The 15,763-nt window shown below is 35.3% G+C and overlaps 1 long non-coding RNA gene across 1 annotated transcript in view; it reads left to right on the forward strand.

The window, feature by feature from the left end:
* The first annotated feature begins 2,831 nt into the window (after window positions 1-2,831).
* LOC144281684 (uncharacterized) overlaps window positions 2,832-15,763 on the forward strand; it is a 49,086-nt gene continuing 36,154 nt past the window's right edge. The window contains exons 1-2 of the long non-coding RNA XR_013350109.1: window positions 2,832-2,967; window positions 11,992-12,055. This is a non-coding gene — a long non-coding RNA (uncharacterized LOC144281684). The remainder of the gene's footprint in view (window positions 2,968-11,991; window positions 12,056-15,763) is intronic.

Consider the following 15,763-nt stretch of genomic DNA (forward strand, 5'->3'; position numbering starts at 1 on the left):
ACTAGAAAATGCTCCCTTGAAACTTTCTTTGAATCTAGCTTGTTACTTTATAGTAAAGTAAGATATCAGAGCAGTCTAATTCATAATATTGGCTTGGAAAATGAGAAGATTCTATATTTATAAGAATGGATTTGGCCTACAATAAGGGGTTGTTAGGAGTATTTTTAGACAAGAAACATATTTTCAACTATGTACTACCATGAAGGTGTATAATGAGCTGTGAAAACTATAGTCATATTTGCAAAGATTCAAACCAAATGGGGATGTCACAATTAACATGAAAATGGTGGAGAGATAGGAAGAATAATCTAGGCTGTCTCAACCCACCCTCTTTTTCTCCCCCAAATTCCTTTATCTGAAAAAGAAAAGTCATCTAGGATATTTTATACAAATGTTTCCTACTTTGCTAACATAGAAATAACCACGAAGGGGCTTTGATGTAATTAATTAGATAGATTTTTACATGGATTTTTGATGTGCATTGAGTCCAGATCGAACTTCAGTCATTTGTGTGGTTCAATAGAATCATGCAGTACTTAACACTTGAAAAATGAAGTGGCTCATTCACTGGACATATAGACAAAAAGGAAAAAAAAAAAAACAGTGAAAAAACATTCAATAAGCCAGAGTACAAAATTTCCATGTCTAAGCATTTTTTGCATTAAGACAGATGCCACTAAAAAAAGACAGTGTTTAGGCTCTCCCTGGACAATCACACTCTGACCCAAATCATCTGTCTTGTTCTATAGTGAACAGAGGAACAGTGCTGGGAATCTCCAGGCATCATCCTAACAGGGAGTATGTAACACGTCAAGACCCACCCCAATCTGACTTTAGGGCTCAGATCTTTTGATAACAAGGAGCTTCTATCCAGAGGCAAGACAACTTATCCCTTCTTGGTCCCTCTTCCTCTAAGGTAGTACTTCGTAGTTTGCCAGCTTATCTCTCCTTTGATTACAACCTCCTTAGAACCAGAGGAGGATATGAGTGGAGGATATGGGTGCGTGTGGTGTATGTTGCAGAGAGTTCTATCTAATTATTTTTGGTTCAACATTGCTTCTACTGAGGAAAACAAGCTTAGTGACCTGGCTGTGTCATGTTGATCAGTGCAAATTTATCATTCAGCTCATGATATGTCATGACTAAGAGTAAAAACAGACTAATTATTTGTACCTTATATAAACTGTATAGATATAAAAGCAAATATAAACTGGTTTTGTTTTCAAGAGCAGAAAATCATCTTCAAAAGAAAAGTCTCAATTTTCCTGTTTCTTTCTATTTATCTTTCATAACAAACTACAAGATTAGCTAATCACAGCAGTGCAAAATGTCTTCCATAATACAAAAGCCATATATTTGAAAATTATTAGAAAGTACATCCATGTGAAATCAAATAACCAGAATTTTTAGAAATAATACTAAATATAGAAATACTACTATTCATTTAAACACAATTAATTTAATATGAAAATATTTTAATGTAAAAGATGGTTAAATTGAATCTGCAAAGAATTTAAAGTTCCCTTTGTATGATATTCAGAAAATGTTAATCTAGTTTCATTTTTTTCCAGACTCATAAACAGACAGATCAGGCCATCCTCACATTAAGAGAGCCAGGTAGGTCCAAGAGCTGCCGAAAATTGTAAAAGTCCTACTTAGGAGCGCATGTGATAGTTTGTCAAAAACCATTTTATCAAAAGGAAAGTAGACAAGGAAACTGACATTTTAACTTGCCTGCTCTAAATATACTCTGAAATTCATGTAAAATGCAACACAATCATTTTTGGTTGGTTTGTTTAGCTGACTTAAGAGTTGTCAAAAATCACAGCAGGGTAACATGACTCTTGTATTATGCTATCTTTTAAAAATTGAATTCATGCCTAAAGCAATATAGTCAGTGAAGCATGTGCAAGTTTGAATAGTACATCTCATTAACAACATCTTGATATTGTGGCCAAAAATAAGAATACTCGTGAGACACTGACTGAATTCTCTTTGTCATCATCCACTCACATAGCATGACCCTCTGGTGGTTTGTTACCATTTGGAAAACAAGTCTGCAAAATGTCAATGTCACCAAATTGTAACAATGGTCTATAATTCTGAAAACTAAGGTTGGTATAATCAGCTTATTTTTAAATATTAACTACATATCGAGGTATAAATATATTCCAGGTAAAATGATCCAATGAATAAAACATCATAATTAAGCAATATTAGGAACATGATCCCTTATGATATCTTCCCCTTCTTTCTTGGTTGACATTTAATTGGCGTTTTTAGATCACAGCCATAAAAGCTTATTAAAAATATAAAGCATTCTCATTGCATTTTTACAGAGTTTTTAAATAAAGAATATTTTGAAGGAGATGGGAACTACATTTTTATATTTAATTTTTAGAGGGTACTCCAAAGTTAAGGGACAAGTTGGAGGGAGGAAGGAGACCACAGTAGACATATATTGGAGAGGTTGGAGAGACTGGCTGAAAAATTACAGTCACCTTGGGTGGCTAAGGTAGACATGCCTAAGCCTATGGGAAAGAACTTAGAAGAATTTTTAGAGAAATGCATTACAGTACACAGTAATTCAGATATCATAGAAAAGTCAATGCCTGAGGTCATCTAAAACAAGAGTATTTGACAATAATGGTACTGCATATAACCCAATTATTGCCCATAAAACCCCTGACTGTGGAAAGAGAAATAGCAAGTGGTGTAGACCACAATGTGCCAACAAGTAATGGCAGACCAAAGATAAGTGTCCCACTGAAATGACTCATCACTTACATTAATGTATAATGGCTTATGTGGGATATCTGATAATAACCCACAGTCTCAGTCAGCTCAGGCTGCCATAACAAAACCCCATAAACTGAATGCCTTAAGCAATAGACATTTATTTTCTCACAGTTTTAGAGGATGGAAGTCAGACATCAGGACGCCAGCGTGCCCCAAGGTCGGCTTCTGGTGAGATGTCTCCTCTGGTTTGCTGATGTTCACTTTCTTGCTATATCCTCACATGGCCTTTCCTCTCTCTGTGTGTGTGTGTGTGTGTGTGTGTGAAAACATAGAGATCTCTCTTCCTGTTCTTATAAGGCCACCAATCTCATCACATGGACCTACTCTTAACTCTAAATATCCCTCAAAGGATCTATCTCAAAATACCATCATACTGGGGATTAGAACTTCAACATATGAATTTTAGGAGGACACAAATATTCTGTTCATATACCCGTGTTCACTGAAACTGATGCTTATCGATTAAAATTAAATTAGTGAGATCAACATACTAAAATATTTTTTCCCAGTTTGTATTTCATGCAAGCTGTTTACAACTTTTATTTGGCTACTACTAGTATAAATGTTGCTATCCATATCAGAGTTTTTTGGGTTCCAAATAAAAATCCCTATCTTCAGTAAAAATGTTTAGTTAAATTAAATAGTATTATTTAATTTCTTATTGCTAATGATTTCATTGAGACCATTGTCAGACATTGTAGGATTGCATTAAACTACTACACAGAAGCTAGATTTATGTCATATTTTAAAAATCTGCCTTTGAAAATACATGCATTTCAAGAACATTCCTTAAAGTTCCATAGTGTCTTTAGAGTAGGATTCCAAACTAATTTTAAAAAGACTATGTGTATCTATGACATCCCTAGTTTAATCACACCTGCCCAGTTGGAGCACACAAGTAAAAAACAAAACTGTCTTAAAATTTTAGAGTATTGGTTACTTTAAAACAAAACTTTTTCAACAAAACATTTTTTCAACAAAACAAAACATTTTAAATTATTAAGATTAGTTTCAGTTGTGAATAACAGAAAGTTCAAAATACAATCACTTTAACAAGTCAGAAATTTGATTTCCCTTTATGTGTAAGTCTGGATTTTCACAATTTCAGGATGGTCAAGGCCATCTACAAAGCCCTTCATAGTCGTGAAAGCCAACAAAGTTCCATGAAGACCTCAGACATTCAGACTCCTTAAAACTTTCTCTTTGCTCCTTTCTAAGTGTGGCCTTCATAGTTATAGTCCAAGATACAGCTTCAGTCATTATATCCATCTCCTGTTGGATAGAAAACTTTTCCCTTCTTCCCTTCTAGTGCTTTGGCTGATCTAATAATTAAATTGACATAATACATATTTACAGGAAAAAAGAGAAATTTACTTACATATGTATGAGAGTCCCACAAAGACATGAGACTCCCAGGCACTTAGGCAATTGAGGCTTATACGTTATTCCGAGCTGAAGAAAACTGGGGTAGGGGTCTGTGGCTTCAAAGAGGAGGAAGACAATTCACAGGAAGATAAGAACAAATGCCTGCTACATAAGTGTTTGCCATGCCATGCAGATAAGTCTTTTTGATATAAAAAGTTATCTTTGGGGGCACCTGTGTGGTTCAGTGTTTAAGCATCTGACTCTTGGTTTCAGCTCAGGTCATGATCTTAGAGTGGTGAGATGAAACCCCACCTCCGGCCCTGTGTTTAGTGTGGCATCTGCTTGAGATTCTTTCCCCCTCCTTTTCCCTCCCCCTCTGCTCCTCCCTCTCCTTAAATAATTTATATGTTGGCAAATTAAACTTAAATAAAAGAAAATATGGAAATAGATAAATAAACAAAATCTTTAAAAAAAATTATCTTTGATAATAGATCTATCTCTTCCTGGCATAGACCCCCAATCAAAATTATTTTAGGCAGTTAAGGGGGAGATAAAAAGCAATTCCTGACCCCAAATGTCTGCAGCTTAAAATAATCCACATGTGCCAAAGTGGCATATTTTGGGGCAGCTTACCCAAAAAACCTCACTTTCCAAATTACAGAATTGAAAAAAGAGAAGACAAGAAGGAAAAAGTGTCCTCCAGGTGTTTCTGAGGGGATGCTCCTAGAAGCTACCTCAGCTCACTTCCACTATAACTCCAGTGGCCAGAACCCAGTCATCGAGACTTGCCTAAGTAGTGAGACAGGTTGGAAAGTGTAGTCTTTATTCTTGAAAGCCAAATTTTCTGCTAAGTTTTTTTGAAGATTTTCTTATTTGAGAGAGAGAGAGAGAGAGAGAGAGATAGTGAGAGAGAACACGAGTGGGGAAAAGAAGGAGAAGCATGCTCCCCACTGAGCAAGGAGACCCACGTAGGGCTTGATCCCAGGACCCTGGGATCATGACCTGAGCCAAAGGCAGACACTTAACCAACTGAGCCATCCAGGCACTCCTAAAATTTTTATTTCTTTGGGAGTAAACAAAAGATATTGGAGAACAGCTAGATTAGAATGACTTTTCCCATATTTTCAAGTGAATGTTTTCTCCTTTTGGTAAGACCATCATTTCCTCAGCCTAAACTGCAGTCTTATGCAGAAATAGGAACATGAGATTGCTGAGCTGGACAAAGAAGTAGCACAACTAAAAAAAAAAAAAAAAAAAAAAAAAAAAAAAAGGAAGAAGAAGGAGAAGGAGAAGAAGAAAGATAAAATTAGTCTGACATCCGTTTTAAACCAAAACAGCTCAATTGGCAATTTTTGCCTGAGGGGAAGTAGGCCAAGAGCCAATACTGAATTTCCTTTCATCTATGGAAAACTTGGCCTTCACTCAGGGCACAGATTTGGCAGCTTATAACAAGTCTTGAAACCACATTCCATTATTCTACCTGCCAGATCTTTCCCACTGGCAATCACTACCCTTCCAGAGCATCGAGGCAAGCATGAAAAGGGGAATTTCAGGTGTGGAAGCTCTGAGGGCTAGAACCTTGGAAGTCACTCACGGATGCATTGTCAAAATTAAGGGTTAAAGAGCACACAACTTCTGCTGAGCAACTAACTTGGTTATTTTTAAATTGAGCGCCAAAGTCTATCACCTTTGGTATAATTATCAGAAATCATTCACCAGCTTCTCTCTCTTCCTGGAATGTACCATAATTTTACCACTGATTTTCAATGCAATTTTGAAGTTTTAGGGAAAACATTCTTTCTTTGATAGAGTATGTACTTTCTAACCATTCAGCTCTAAATCTGGATTAATCCTTTTCATTAGTTTACAGTAGCATTTAATTAAATCTCACCGATGACTTGAACATGATGTCCATATTCAGCAACAAATAACGTGAATATTTACTACCATCTTAGGCAGAAATAAGGTGGAACTGTGTATGCATCTTCCTTTCCCGTTTACCTTCTGCTATGGGAACAAGAGCTAGAGTGGCTGTTTTCCCCCATTACTATCTGGTCATAACATGAGCTAAGCATCAGAACCTGCCATTTGAATTTAAAAATATTAAATTCTCCTTCCTAAGTATATCCAAAGAAAGCCTGCTAGGAAAAAGAAGCTCCATGGATCCAGTAAGGGCAGTCAAACAACATGGGATCTGATGTAAAAGCAAAATGGGTTCTGACCATGATTAAGCAAATAAGTATTTTCTTGAATGACTGAAAATTATATCCATGACAATCTCAAAAATTCATTGGCAATGTGGAAGAGTTTAACCCACCCAAAAATGGAACATATATTGGGATGGAGGGGGAAATCCTCCCCCCACACAGAAAAGACACAATAGAAAAAATATTCAGCATTCCTAAATCAAGTATATAGTTTCATCTGCACTAATAAAACAATTGGGATCAGGAAGGGTGAGATTTGTTAGAAAGATGGTACGATTTGCTGTTTATTGGATATTTTTCTTCACATGAAATATTCTCCTTAAAGTCACACATGTTACCCACAATTTCGTGAATCTGTTGAATTATTTAGTGAGCATTCAAAATAGTTCACCATGACATGCCTCCGTCTTCTGTTTCCTTGTTTTCCTCCCATTGCCATCATATAGATCTTTTTTTTTTTGTAAGATTTTGTTTATTTATTTATGAGAGACACACACAGAGAGTCAGAGACACAGGCAGAGGGAGAAGCAGGTGCCCTGCAGGGAACCCGATGCGGGACTCGATCCCAGGTCCCCAGGAATACGACCTGAGCCGAAGGCAGACGCTCAACCACAGAGCCCCCCAGGCATCCCATCACACATACCTTTTTATAATAATTGCAAATATGCATCATTTCTCTCTTTATCTACAAGGTAAGGAGACTCACACTGCCTATGTAATTGAATAAAATATATCTTTCTCTTAATTTTGATTCACCAGGTTTTACATTTTAAGTTATTTGGCTATTTTCTCATAGGTCAGTAGTTTTCATCTCTGTATGACATCAATAGCAGGGTTCGATTTCTTAAAGAATACTGAGCCCATCTTGAAGTTTTATACTTTGGAACTATTTCTATGAGAAACTAACACGAGCTCCTGAATCCTGTTTTGCAGGGACCTGAGGTTTTAATAATAGTGACTGTGTGAAAATATACCAGGTTAATAATACTCTGGGCTTTTCCTGAGGCAATTTAAAATGAGAACATTTATTTTTATTCTTCCTGTTGGGTCCAGAATGGCAGTGGGTAAACAGCTGGAACATTTCATTCTCTCTTGTTCTGACAGTGGGCTGACAGTGGCTACTTATGTCCCAAGCAAACATTTCACTGGACACTAAATGAGCTAACGAAGTCTTGCTCATTAACAGCTTTCAGTCAAGGAGAATCAACCTGATGCGCCCTAATGAGCCAAAAGTTGGGTGGGAAAGAAAAGTGTACCTTGGGGGAAAACTCAGCAAACAATAATTTCTAACCAGCACAACCACCCGGAAATAACCAAAGTAAGCAGATTGCCTCCCAGAAATAAAGGAGACAAAGTGAAACCTGTAACTTCCCTAGAAGAAGAAATGCATTTGCAAATAACTCATTGAACTTTTGCTTTTATGGCTTCTTTATTTCATTTTTAAATTGATAAAGATGATCAAAGAAAATCCTCAGAGGATTCTTGGGGCAATCAAGTAAGATAAAATGGTAAAGTACGTTGCAAATATTAAATTCATTTTATCAAGTTAAGAATATGAGGATAGAAACCTTTTTGCCAACACGATGAACACAGTAAGCAGGTGGTATGTTTTTAAATTATTTGGTAGCAAAGAGCCTAATTTGGATGCTTTCCTGAAAGTCTTCCTATTCCTTACTTTTGAAAAATCAACCCCGCCCTTGTGATATTCATTATGACCAACTAGAAATATTCCCACTTGACTATCCCTGTAAGTGTATTTATGTTTCCCTCTGACTTGTATTTAGGTTCCCAGGCCATACAAAAACTTCTCAAAATTGAGAAATATTGACCCCCTTTATCATTTGACTGAACAGCAGGCACAAAATCAATTCACATTCTGTCATTAAAAGCATGCTGCTCAGCAGGCTTCTTTAATCATATATATTTATTCCAAAATCTAAGCAGTGTAGCAAAAACATAACTAAGCTATAAATGATGGTCCTCTTCTTCCACCCTGATACACTATCAGCTTCACATTGCCCAGCCTTGACTCACAGAAAAAGAGAATATGTGTTGTGTGTACAGCAGTAATATGTTTCTCTTTACAAAAAGACACTTCAGTATTAGAAGTGGCTCCTAGTGATGAGAAGACCATTTTGAAACCACGTCATATTATGCCATTCAGATAACTAAAGCTCTCACTCAATGATATTCTAGAACTTTTGGTTATAGAGAACGGGTAGAGAAATAGGACATATGGATTCTGTTCTCTTCCTAACTACCTTTCCTATTATCCATGTGATTTTAATGGCCTATGTATGATGCACAATTGTGTCTAGAGAGCTTTTCATAGAACTGATAAGACTCTGGCCACTTCCGTCCACAGTGACTTTACCCCCACTCCATTCTCATCATCATCATACCACAGCACTTATATCATAACTCATTTGACATTTATTACTTACTAACATAGATTACATTTGTATATTAAATTAACATAGATACATAAAGTAGACTAATAGCCTGATTGTCTAACTAGAATTCTGTTTGTTGAACGAATAATAGATTCGGGGACCTATTGTAGTTATCTTCCCACAGGAGACACTCAGCGAACATTTGTTGGTAAAATTCATGATGCTGATAATATGTTCCAAACAAAAAGAAATATATGAATTCCACCAATCAATAAACTAACATAGTCCAACCATTTTTTACTTAAATTTAAAATAATATAAAAATACTATATATGCATTTCAGCCTCCTTAAAAATTCAGTTACTGGGACACCTGGGTGGCTCAGTGGTTGAGCATCTGCCTTTGGCTCAGGGCGTGATCTCTAGGTTCTGGGATCGAGTCCCACATTGAGCTCCCTGCATGGAGCCCGCTTCTCCCTCTGCCTGTGTTGTGTCTCTGCCTCTCTTTCTGTCTCTTATGAATAAATAAATAAAATCCCGCCCCCCAAAAAGAATTTAGTTACTAGTTTTATTTTCCCCTTAATAATAAAAAAGATAATGAAAAAAAAATAATAGAAAGATAATGTTACTCTATCTACAATTCTTTTAGAAGACCACATAGTTTTGATGGCTCTGCCTTGAGTAAATATTAACCAAAAGAATCTAAATCAAAGACAAAAATACTTCCTGATTATATTGAAATTTATTTCACTTTTGAAATGCAAACTCGCTATTAACTGTTATATAATCTTTCTCCTATACTGTCACTATCAATATTTTTGTGTCTAGGAAGCAAATATTGCTTTATTTCTTTTTCTGCTCCCTCTGTGTCCCCCACAGCCACAGATATAATAGATTAGAAATTAGTTCATTCTGTCAATTGTCCTCAAGCAAAAAAAAAAAAAAAATGTATGAGGAGACAAGCCTTCATGAAAAGGCTTGAAAGGCACCTGATTACTCATCTCTTCACAAAATAACAGTCCTGGCCATGTGTTATCATCATACCTAAAATGTTATCACTATGGATTGATTTAGTGTATCCATTGCCTTGTCCAGGAATCTCCTATTAGGGAAAACAAATTAAGGTATACTTTTATTTCTCCTATTTTCTCAAAGAAGATCAACTTTGCCACCTTCATGTGATTCTTAAAACACGTGATTTCACCCTTAACTGTCATGCTGGAGACCTGCACACAATGCCTAAGTTAAAGAGTAAAACATCCAGTTGACCACCACTGAAATGTCATAAAACCCAGCTAACAAAAACAATATGAATTGGAGGTTTTTAAACAAGAGTTAGAATCTACATAGCCACTATTATCTTCAGGGCTCAAACCAAGCCATGAGAAACTTGCTTAACTGGACCCTATTATATTGGCCGCTCTGGAATTACTCCCCAGTAAGGTGTGTGTTTAAAGTAGGCTCTGGGTTTCACCAGGGAAAAAATACCAAAAATAGCCTATCAGGATTGGTATTTCCATTTGCTGAAAAAATTTAGATGTCTAGGTTTATTTCACATAATTCTATTAAATACCAAACCAAACAAAAACACATTATTTTAGAATAAATACTAGGAGAGACTTTGTTTCCCTTGAAAAATGATACACATTTTATTCAAGGACATGGAGAACTATGTAAACAGTCATTTTTTTCTTACTGCTTTAAAACTTCCTAAATAACCAAAGCCAAATTCTCAGGGCAGCAATAACACCTGTATGAAACCTCATGTATTGAATAAAAATGCATTTCATTTTTCTTCTATGTCATCCTGATAATCCATTCTGCTTTATATTTTCTGTAGTGTTTTTCACTGAATGTACCTTCAGTTGCCTCATATTTTCTGTAGAATGAGGTATTACACATCTTTTAAAAAAAACAAAATAGAATTATTTGTTTCTTGATAGAAATTATGTGGCCAATTTTTGGTTTGTTTTTTCATATTTTCTCATAAGGATCCAGTATGTAAAGAAATCAGGAAGCAAAGAAGTGGTGGATGCAGGAAAGGCACCTGGTGAATATAACTTCCAGTATGGTCTTCAATGATACCTCTTACCTCCTGGTATTTATGTCCTCATGTGACATCCTCCACTGAGTGTCAGTGGGACCTACTACCAATTGAATATGGCAAAGATGGCAGGATATCATGCCTGTGATTAAGTTACATAAGATAGTGACTTCTGCCTTCCCAGCAGGCTGTCTCTCTCTTATTGGTTACTTATAAGTTGCCGTCTTGGAGAGGAACTGAGGGTGGTCTCCAGCTAACAGCCATCAGGAATGCAAGCCCTCAGCTTCACTATCCTCCAGAAACTGAATCTTGTCAATAACTATAAAAGTAAAGTTGGCAGCAATTCCTTCCTCAGTCAGTTCTTCAGATGAGACCTCTCTATTGGACAATGTTTTTTTGTTTTGTTTTGTTTTGTTTTCCCTCTGAATCAGAATGGAATTCTAAGCTATTATTTTACCCATTTTTATGTAATTAATAGTGAGATTATTTCTTCTTTGTTTTAAACCATGTGTTAGACTATGCAGTTTAGTAGGATTGCCATTTTAAAAACCATGTTTGTAAATAGTTATTTTCCAGATATCAGTAGGACCTTTGAACACATGGGTAAAAAGGAGATAAAGCCATTATGTAGTGACCAGAGAACTGAAGGACAAAAGGTAAATAAATATGAAATGGATTGATGGCATGCTTTTTTTTCCTCTACTTTTACAGACTTTCTGTAAAGCAAATGAGAAAGAGTTTTTTTTTTTTTTTGAATGAAGATACTATCCTATATAAATAATTATATTTCCTTGGTGATTAATAAGGTCTTTGAGCCCTAATTCCATCATTAGAAATTATTTCTTTTTTACAATCCAACATAACTGAAGTGTGCATCATATTAAATTCCTAGGAAGTTACTTATTTTATTATTCAATATCGTTCATCATATATAACACTGCCAAAAAATGTTTCTGTGTTCTTTTTCCCCAGAAGCAGCCAAGATTTATTAAACTCTATTCATTGCAGTCAGCTCACTGTGTATCACAGAAATCCTACTTTCTAACTAGTTCATACTATTTTACTGCTTCTCTCTGACTTCTTCACTCTCTTTACAACAGACCTCAGATTGCAATGCAGTTAAAATTAATGACTTAGTCAAACATTGAGAAGTTTGACTCTGTGTTCTTTGCTCTCCTTTTCAGCCTCTGTGGGAGATTTGATAACTTCTGTGCTCTAGAAACTTCTAATTAAGCATGAAGAAGGCTGGTAAGTCACTGTACTGTAGCAACAGTGATCCAATGTTTTTTTTCTGCCTAATGATCCTAAAACACATTCAATATATGTTCTTCATCTGAAATCTTAGCATTGGTCCAGGCATATTCATTGGTATTTGGAATGAATTTGCACAAATTCTCTTTGCTCCATTTCATAGTTTACTTCAATTCCTTTCTTTTTATATAGATCAGTGAAACCCTAGAAGATTTACTGTGAGTAAATACTCTAGATGTGGGATTTGTTGGATTTTAATGCCAGGCAACTGCTGGTCATATAATCAGAATTATCTACACTGAAGTAGAAACAAGTTTACAAATTATCTTTCTTTATATAGTTTCAAACCTCATACTCATTTATACCTATATTTCTAGTTTGATAGCAGTTTCTGCTACTTTAATTTATATCCTGCTACTTTCATAAAAATGTTTAATTTACTGGAATGCTCTTTGCAACCAAATAATAATAAAATAGAAATATACACATTGGACAGATCATGAGGTTACTAAACCCTCATAGAGTCCTGGGTTACTTATCCAGCCTCAGTCCTCCAGTTATTTGCTATCACAGCCCTTGCAAGTTCTTTCTTGTCACTTTTAAATACTGATAATTAAATTATGGGGAAATGAGAAAAGAGAAGACAATTACTTAGGTAAATGTCAGTTCCATGAAGAAGGTCCTGAGGCAGCTGATTCCATTGGAGAGGATTCATTGAATCAAGCTTTCTCAAAACGGTGGTCTCAGCACCTAGAAAAGAAACCAATTAAACAGAACACAATGTGGTATATGTGGTTTGAGAGATGTCACTACAGACCTCACAAACACAAACACCACACACTACCACTAAGGCATTAGTGATACATGTTGCCTGGGACTCAGATTTAATGGAAGTGCATTAAGTGACAATAAAAAAAACTTTCATAGGATCACATCTTGAATCTCCAAGGTTAGTAGTGGAAGGTGAGTCACAACATGGGAATTAAGATTTTATTTTTCCAAATAGACACTTTGTGACTCATCTGTTCCTACTCTTTCCACTGAAAAGATTAAAATGCTTTAGGAAATAATTAGATTTCATAACTGTGACTTGATGGTTAAAATATTTAGGAAGTAATCAGATTTTATAACTGTGACTCCGTCATGGCCTAAGAAATCAAGAGGCTCTAAGAGATAAAGAAAATATACAAATTATGTTTTGCATCACCTCAAGGCTTATGTCTTCCCTAATCTTTAAGCCCCAATGAGAGAGCTTAAATTAAAGCATTAAGATAGAGCATTAAAAAAATCAGTGAGTGGGGTAAGTTTTATACTTATCATTGTTTGTACCCTGACTATATGTCCAAAGGCAGGAAAATATACCTGTCAGGAAAAAAAGGGAAAAAAAGTGACATCAACACACATGTTAAGTTAGATACAGAAGGTCAGAATAGAGAGTAGGGGTGGAAAATAAAATGTAGTGCCATCAGTGGTTGCAACGCACGTATGTTCTCTAACCTTTCTATCAAAAAAAAAGCACCCTAGATTTTTGAGAAATAAAAATAATCAATAAGAAAAAAGTTCCTTCCAAATAATTTTATGTAAAATATTCATGGCAAGGAAGGAGAAAAAAACCAAATCTTACCCACAGCTTTATTTATTGGCCTACAATTGCTTCCATTATTCCTATTTTTCTTCCAATTAATCAACATAAAACTGAAGTAAATTGACAATTACTGCACAAATTTGACTTACCTTAAAACAATGTAGGCTAACGAATAACTATACCAAACTTTCCTCTTACATAACTCTCCCGAATAACTATACCAAACAATATTTTGTATTGCTCAAAGAAGTTTTTGAGTGATTTCATCATGTTGACCTTTGAGATCCACAAAATTCAATTAAGCAATGAAAAAGTCCACTATCATGTTATCATAAGAAAGTCAGTGACTTAAATAATCAAAAGAGGTCTAGCTTTACCTTTCTTTTTGATTAACGGTTGCACAGAAATAAAGACATTTTTCTTCAAGATTTTTCAGTCAGTACGAGCTACAAAGCTTTCCTTCATTTTTATAACTATAATAAAAAGTATGTTTGTAATCTATCTAGTTAAAATATCAGACAGCAGGTCCTCCTCAAAATGGATAGATGTGAGAAACCTCAGAATTTTTTAATTAGATTCAATAAAAAAGAATCACAAACACAAATTATTAATTCAATTTAATACCAGTTAGAATGTGGGCAGGAGGTTGGCATGAAAGGAAGGTAATATAAATTGTTCACCCAAATACTAAAGCAATCAGAGCCATTTTGATAATGAATACGCCACTACCATTTTGAGGCAAGACCATGGACCTGCATGCTAGTATTACCCCTTTTGGTCTTGAATAATGTTAAGAAGAGGCAGTGTGGTATTGTGATGAGGAGCATAAGGTCTGTGGCCGCAGGGTCTAGTTTTGAACTCTGGCTCAATTAGCTGTGTTATCTTGGATAATTTAATTGATCTCTTTGCTCCTCAGTTTTCTTATTTGTACAATGAGGGTAATAGCAGTACCTTATAAAGCTGTCAAAGAAGTCAACATTTATAAAGAACAACTCCTACTTTAATAGATATAGTGATTATTTCCATTAACTTGCTCTTTCTTTTAGTGTGTGTGTATTGCATACATACATTGCTCCCAAAAACATGTACCCCCTCTGCACAAAGAAACATAATTAAAACTCCTTGAATTGTATAAATACAATATTTATAGCTCATCGTTGATATGATTTTTCTTTGTAGAAATAATATTAGCGTAGTGGAAAATACCTAATTGTTGACTTACCATATGAATAAATACAGTATTACTTACTTTTGAGTTAATTTTGCAGGGAACCCTACCTCCAACACACACACACACACACACACACACATTCCATCTTTGAGACCACCTATGTAAAGGGAGCAAGAAGGCTTCTGAATTATAATTGGTTCAGCTTTATTTTTTTATTTTTTTTTATAAATTTATTCTGTATTGGTGTTCAGTTTGCCAACATATAGAATAACACCCAGTGCTCATCCCGTCAAGCGCCCACCTCAGTGCTCGTCACCCATTCACCCCCACCCCCGCCCACCTCCCCTTCTACCACCCCTAGTTCATTTCCCAGAGTTAGGAGTCTCTCATGTTCTGTCTCCCTTTCTGATATTTCCCACTCATTTTTTCTCCTTTCCCCTTTATTTCCTTTCACTATTTTTTATATTTCCCAAATGAATGAGACCATAAAATGTTTGTCCTTCTCTGATTGACTTATTTCACTCAGCATAATACCCTCCAGTTCCATGGAACTGGTTCAGCTTTAATACTACAATGACTTCATTCAATATTTGACAGTTTTGCTCTGAATACTACATATAAGAGCTACGATTCTGGAATTTTAAATTCATAAAATTTTCATTTCATTTTTCAAAAAAATGTTAGATTGACATTTGAAAGTTGTAGAAGCTGTAAGTTTGAGGGAATTCTGTCTAAATATATATGTGACTGCACTATTAAATTTCTTTTGCATATTCCAATTAATTTGTCATATCAAGTGTTTACATATTCCAAATTCTTTAGAGAGACAACTTCAGCAAATTACTGGATGTCAAACACTCCTGTTTTATCCAGTAGACTTGAAATAAAATCTTCCTTATTTTTTTTTTCAAGAAAAGTTGCTATTTTAGAAGCTTAGGACAAATCACTA

This window comes from Canis aureus, chromosome 13 (assembly GCF_053574225.1).
Source record: "Canis aureus isolate CA01 chromosome 13, VMU_Caureus_v.1.0, whole genome shotgun sequence".
Classification (NCBI taxonomy): Eukaryota; Metazoa; Chordata; class Mammalia; order Carnivora; family Canidae; genus Canis; species Canis aureus.